This window comes from Rhinoderma darwinii, chromosome 9, assembly GCF_050947455.1.
Source record: "Rhinoderma darwinii isolate aRhiDar2 chromosome 9, aRhiDar2.hap1, whole genome shotgun sequence".
Taxonomy (NCBI): domain Eukaryota; kingdom Metazoa; phylum Chordata; class Amphibia; order Anura; family Rhinodermatidae; genus Rhinoderma; species Rhinoderma darwinii.
Genome location: NC_134695.1, coordinates 78,590,811 through 78,598,883, shown reverse-complemented (window position 1 = coordinate 78,598,883; position 8,073 = coordinate 78,590,811). Strand labels below are relative to the sequence as shown.

Genomic DNA, 8,073 nt, shown 5'->3' with positions numbered 1-8,073 from the left:
CGGACCCGACTGCCCCAACCACTCCTCCTGCGGACCCGACTGCCCCCAACCACTCCTCCTGCGGACCCGACTGCCCCAACCACTCCTCCTGTGGCCCCCGGCTGCCACAACCACTCCTCCTGTGGCCCCCGGCTGCCACAACCACTCCTCCTGCGGACCCGACTGCCCCAACCCCAAGCAGATGCATCCAACCTCTTCTTGCCATGTGCAGGTCAGGTGTCCATTCTGTTCATGCTCTTGTAGATGTCATCCATGTATCTAGCTGTGGAGAGCAAAAAGCCTCATGTTTTGCCTAGCAACACCATGACAGCACAACGCGGAGCTCCTGGCACCATGACAGCACAACGCGGAGCTCCTGGCACCATGACAGCACAACGCGGAGCTCCTGGCACCATGACAGCACAACGCGGAGCTCCTGGCACCATGACAGCACAACGCGGAGCTCCTGGCACCATGACAGCACAACGCGGAGCTCCTAGCACCATGAAAGCACAACGCGGAGCTCCTGGCACCATGACAGCACAACGCGGAGCTCCTGGCACCATGACAGCACAACGCGGAGCTCCTGGCACCATGACTTTTATTTAAAAAATAGAATTTCAGCATCTAAGAAACACATCTGGTAAAAAGCTGCGCTCGGCTACGTCACTAAGTGGTTGATCTAACGGAGTGACAGCCGCTGCTCCAATCACAAGAGTATGAGCGGCAGTGACAATGGCCCAAGGTGCCACCGCCATCTTGTGTCTGCAGTTATTGCGGTTCTGGCTCTTGGCAGGTGGAGATCATCCCCTGTGGTTAGAGGCAATGGGCCGGTCTACAGGACAAGATCCATGTGTCTCTCCGCAGCTGGAGGAGGATGTTGTGTGAAGCTGGTGTCATGTGGGGTCAGGCATCAGATGAGAGGACTAATATCAGATAAACACACGATTTCCTCCACAACGTTCACCGGGACCCGAGCGCCCCTTTTACTTCCTGTCCTCCTCGGGGGCTGTGACCTCCACAGACAAGATCTGCTCATCCCCCCGCGGGGACGGGCTGACCCTTATAAACATTGTGTTGTCTGTAGACTCAGCAACAATTTCTGCAGGCTCGTCCTCCTCCGACTTCATGGTGGGTACCGGAGAGCGGCGGTGCATCGGGGAGCCTGGCGGGACCGGGCTGCTTCTTGTGGGCTGCAGGTGACAGTAAAATCAGATGTTTAAACATGATCTAGAACGTAATTATTACACCATGTGGCCGCAAGATGAGGGACCTGACCCCTCATCCAGCAACCGACCGCCCATGACCAACAATCCCCCCTACCCCCAACTTCTCTCTCCGCTACAACATTATTCCCCTATAACCATCTCCCCCTCCAACATAATCTCCCCCACCGATATCATCTCCCCCCTCCTCCATCATCATCATCTCCCCCTCCTCCATCATCATCATCATCATCATCATCTCCCCCCTCCTCCATCATCATCATCATCATCTCCCCCCTCCGACATCATCTCCCCCCTCCTTCATCATCATCATCATCATCATCATCATCCCCCTCCGACATCATCATCATCTCCCCCCTCCGACATCATCATCTCCATCATCATCATCATCTCCCCCCTCCTCCATCATCATCATCTCCCCCCTCCTCCATCATCATCATCTCCCCCGTCTGACATCATCTCCCCCCTCCGACATCATCTCCCCCTCATCTCCCCCCTCCTCCATCATCATCATCATCATCATCTCCCCGTCTGACATCATCTCCCCCGTCTGACATCATCTCCCCCCTCCGACATCATCATCATCTCCCCCCTCCGACATCATCTCCCCCCTCCGACATCGACATCATCTCCCCCCTCCGACATCATCTCCCCCGTCCGACATTATCTCCCCCGTCCGACATCATCTCCCCCCTCCGACATCATCTCCCCCGTCCGACATCATCTCCCCCCTCCGACATCATCATCATCATCATCTCCCCCCTCCGACATCATCTCCCCCCTCCGACATCATCTCCCCCGTCTGACATCATCTCCCCCCTCCGATATCATCATCATCTCCCCCCTCCGATATCATCATCATCTCCCCCCTCCGATATCATCATCATCTCCCCCCCTCCTCCATCATCATCATCATCTCCCCGTCTGACATCATCTCCCCCGTCTGACATCATCTCCCTCCTCCATCATCATCTCCCCCCTCCGACATCATCATCATCATCTCCCCCCTCCGACATCATCATCTCCCCCCCTCCGACATCATCTCCCCCCTCCGACATCGACATCATCTCCCCCCCTCCGACATCATCTCCCCCGTCCGACATCATCTCCCCCCTCCGACATCATCTCCCCCGTCCGACATCATCTCCCCCCTCCGACATCATCTCCCCCCTCCGACATCATCATCATCTCCCCCCTCCGACATCATCTCCCCCCTCCGACATCATCTCCCCCGTCTGACATCATCTCCCCCTCCGATATCATCATCATCTCCCCCCTCCGACATCATCATCATCATCTCCCCCCTCCGACATCATCTCCCCCCGTCTGACATCATCTCCCCCCTCCGACATCATCATCTCCCCCCTCCGAGATCATCATCATCTCCCCCCTCCGACATCATCTCCCCCCTCCGACATCATCATCATCATCTCCCCCCCTCCGACATCATCATCATCTCCCCCCTCCGACATCATCTCCCCCCTCCGACATCATCATCATCATCTCCCCCCTCCGACATCATCTCCCCCCTCCGACATCATCTCCCCCCTCCGACATCATCTCCCCCCTCCGACATCATCTCCCCCCTCCGACATCATCTCCCCCCTCCGACATCATCATCATCTCCCCCCTCCGACATCATCTCCCCCCCTCCGACATCATCTCCCCCCTCCGACATCATCTCCCCCCTCCGACATCATCTCCCCCTCCGACATCATCATCATCTCCCCCCTCCGACATCATCATCATCATCATCTCCCCCCTCCGTCATCATCATCATCATCATCTCCCCCCTCCGACATCATCATCATCATCATCATCATCTCCCCCCTCCGACATCATCATCATCATCATCTCCCCCCTCCGACATCATCTCCCCCCTCCGACATCATCTCCCCCCTCCGACATCATCTCCCCCCTCCGACATCATCTCCCCCGTCTGACATCATTATCATCTCCACCCTCCGACATCATCATCATCATCTCCCCCGTCCGACATCATCCCCCCCTCCGACATCATCATCTCCCCCATCTGACATCATCTCCCCCCTCCGACATCATCTCCCCCCTCCGACATCATCACCATCTCCCCCCTCCGACATCATCATCTCCCCCCCCTCCGACATCATCATCATCTCCCCCCTCCGACATCATCATCATCTCCCCCCTCCGACATCATCTCCCCCCTCTGACATCATCATCATCAACCCCCCCTCCGACATCATTATCTCCCCCCTCCGACATCATCATCATCTCCCCCCTCCGACATCATCATCATCATCTCCCCCCTCCGACATCATCTCCCCCCTCCGACATCATCACCATCTCCCCCTCCGACATCATCTCCCCCCTCCGACATCATCATCATCAACCCCCCCCTCCGACATCATTATCTCCCCCCTCCGACATCATCTCCCCCCTCCGACATCATCATCTCCCCCCCTCCGACATCATCATCATCTCCCCCCTCCGACATCATCATCATCTCCCCCCTCCGACATCATCTCCCCCTCCGACATCGACATCATCATCTCCCCCCTCCGACATCATCATCATCTCCCCCCTCAGACATCATCTCCCCCCTCTGACATCATCATCATCTCCCCCCTCCGACATCATCTCCCCCGTCCGACATCATCTCCCCCCTCCGACATCATCTCCCCCCTCCGACATCATCATCTCCCCCCTCCGACATCATCTCCCCCGTCTGACATCATCATCTCCCCCCTCCGACATCATCTCCCCCGTCTGACATCATCTCCCCCCTCCGACATCATCTCCCCCCTCCGACATCATCTCTCCCCCCTCCGACATCATCTCCCCCCTCCGACATCATCATCTCCCCCCTCCGACATCATCATCTCCCCCCCCTCCGACATCATCATCATCTCCCCCCTCCGACATCATCATCATCATCTCCCCCCTCTGACATCATCATCATCTCCCCCCTCCGACATCATCTCTCCCGTCCGACATCATCTCCCCCCTCCGACATCATCTCCCCCCTCCGACATCATCATCATCTCCCCCCTCCGACATCATCTCCCCCGTCTGACATCATCTCCCCCCTCCGACATCATCATCATCATCTCCCCCCTCCGACATCATCTCCCCCGTCTGACATCATCTCCCCCCTCCGACATCATCACCATCTCCCCCCTCCGACATCATCACCATCTCCCCCCTCCGACATCATCACCATCTCCCCCCTCCGACATCATCTCCCCCGTCTGACATCATCACCATCTCCCCCCTCCGACATCATCATCATCTCCCCCCTCCGACATCATCTCCCCCCTCCGACATCATCTCCCCCCTCCGACATCATCTCCCCCGTCTGACATCATCTCCCCCCCTCCGACATCATCACCATCTCCCCCCTCCGACATCATCATCTCCCCCCTCCGACATCATCTCCCCCCTCCGACATCATCATCATCTCCCCCCTCCGACATCATCATCATCATCTCCCCCCTCCGACATCATCATCATCATCATCTCCCCCCTCCGACATCATCTCCCCCGTCTGACATCATCTCCCCCCTCCGACATCATCACCATCTCCCCCCTCCGACATCATCATCTCCCCCCTCCGACATCATCTCCCCCGTCCGACATCATCTCCCCCCTCCGACATCATCTCCCCCCTCCGACATCATCTCCCCCCTCCGACATCATCATCTCCCCCCCTCCGACATCATCACCATCTCCCCCCTCCGACATCATCTCCCCCGTCTGACATCATCACCATCTCCCCCCTCCGACATCATCATCATCTCCCCCCTCCGACATCATCTCCCCCCTCCGACATCATCTCCCCCGTCTGACATCATCTCCCCCCTCCGACATCATCACCATCTCCCCCCTCCGACATCATCACCATCTCCCCCCTCCGACATCATCATCATCATCATCATCTCCCCCCTCCGACATCATCTCCCCCGTCTGACATCATCTCCCCCCTCCGACATCATCACCATCTCCCCCCTCCGACATCATCATCTCCCCCCTCCGACATCATCTCCCCCGTCCGACATCATCTCCCCCCTCCGACATCATCTCCCCCCTCCGACATCATCTCCCCCCTCCGACATCATCTCCCCCCCTCCGACATCATCATCTCCCCCCCTCCGACATCATCACCATCTCCCCCCTCCGACATCATCTCCCCCGTCTGACATCATCACCATCTCCCCCCTCCGACATCATCATCATCTCCCCCCTCCGACATCATCTCCCCCCCTCCGACATCATCTCCCCCGTCTGACATCTCCCCCCTCCGACATCATCACCATCTCCCCCCCTCCGACATCATCACCATCTCCCCCGTCCGACATCATCATCTCCCCCCTCCTCCATCATCATCATCATCTCCCCCCTCCTCCATCATCATCTCCCCCCTCCTCCATCATCATCATCTCCCCCCTCCTCCATCATCATCACCCCCCTCCTCCATCATCATCTCCCCCCTCCTCCATCTTTCTTACCTGAACCGACTTTTTCACTTTTAGTTGGCGTCTCATTTTGGACAGTCCTTTGAATCCCATCCTCTCTGTTACAGCGACCCGCGGCTTTCAGCAGCTTTGGGGTCTCTGGTCTTGGTGGGATGATGTGCTGGAAACCCTTCTCCTGCGGACCCTCGTCTCTTGGTTTATTACTGTTTTTAAGCATTTTCCTACAGGCAGAAAATGAAGATCATCACAGGAACCGGTAGAAGGAATAAAGAGGAGATGACGGCTCATGGTGGCGTCTCTCTAATCCAAGAGCGCCACACTATAGCGGTTACCCGCCAAGCTTACAGCGCCATCCACGCAGGATAAAGCACTGACGAAAGTGCCTGAGGAAGGTCATTGTATCGACCGAAAACATCGCACGGTCACTGGCTATAAATAAATACATTATTTTGTTTGGCTAAATAACTCCATATTGGTGTGCAGAGTTCTATATCTCTAATCCATGAGGAACACCGACCCCCTGAGCGACCAATAATCAATCGCCAATATTATATACTGATACTACATATATGTACACTCCAATATTATATACTGATACCACATATATGTACACTGCAATATTATATACTGATACCACATATATGTACACTCCAATATTATATACTGATACTACATATATGTACACTGCAATATTATATACTGATACTACATATATGTACACTGCAATATTATATACTGATACCACATATATGTACACTGCAATATTATATACTGTTACTACATATATGTACACTCCAATATTATATACTGATACTACATATATGTACACTCCAATATTATATACTGATACTACATATATGTACACTGCAATATTATATACTGATACCACATATATGTACACTCCAATATTATATACTGATACTACATATATGTACACTGCAATATTATATACCGATACTACATATATGTACACTCCAATATTATATACTGATACCACATATATGTACACTCCATTATTATATACTGATACTACATACATGTACACTGCAATATTATATACTGATACTACATATATGTACACTCCAATATTATATACTGATACCACATATATGTACACTCCAATATTATATACTGATACTACATATATGTACACTGCAATATTATATACTGATACTACATATATGTACACTCCAATATTATATACTGATACTACATATATGTACACTGCAATATTATATACTGATACCACATATATGTACACTGCAATATTATATACTGATACCACATATATGTACACTGCAATATTATATACTGATACTACATATATGTACACTCCAATATTATATACTGATACTACATATATGTACACTGCAATATTATATACTGATACTACATATATGTACACTGCAATATTATATACTGATACCACATATATGTACACTGCAATATTATATACTGATACCACATATATGTACACTGCAATATTATATACTGATACTACATATATGTACACTCCAATATTATATACTGATACCACATATATGTACACTGCAATATTATATACTGATACCACATATATGTACACTGCAATATTATATACTGATACTACATATATATATATACACTCCAATATTATATACTGATACTACATATATGTACACTGCAATATTATATACCGATACTACATATATATACACTGCAATATTATATACTGATACTACATATATGTACACTGCAATATTATATACTGATACCACATATATGTACACTCCAATATTATATACTGATACTACATATATGTACACTCCAATATTATATACTGATACCACATATATGTACACTGCAATATTATATACTGATACTACATATATGTGCACTGCAATATTATATACCGATACTACATATATGTACACTGCAATATTATATACTGATACCACATATATGTACACTGCAATATTATATACCGATACTACATATATGTACACTCCAATATTATATACTGATACCACATATATGTACACTGCAATATTATATACTGATACTACATATATGTACACTGCAATATTATATACCGATACTACATATATGTACACTGCAATATTATATACCGATACTACATATATGTACACTGCAATATTATATACTGATACCACATATATGTACACTGCAATATTATATACTGATACTACATATATGTACACTCCAATATTATATACTGATACTACATATATGTACACTCCAATATTATATACTGATACTACATATATGTACACTGCAATATTATATACTGATACTACATATATGTACACTGCAATATTATATACTGATACTACATATATGTACACTGCAATATTATATACTGATACTACATATATGTACACTGCAATATTATATACTGATACTACATATATGTA

At 49.8% G+C, this 8,073-nt stretch overlaps 1 long non-coding RNA gene across 1 annotated transcript; it reads right to left on the bottom strand.

The window, feature by feature from the left end:
* Positions 1–563: 563 nt before the first annotated feature.
* Positions 564–5,965, bottom strand: LOC142661035 (uncharacterized). Its single transcript, XR_012850619.1, has 2 exons — positions 5,693–5,965; positions 564–1,172 (listed from the first exon to the last, which is right to left on the bottom strand). It is a non-coding gene; the product is annotated as an uncharacterized LOC142661035 (long non-coding RNA).
* Between the last annotated feature and the right edge of the window lie 2,108 nt (positions 5,966–8,073).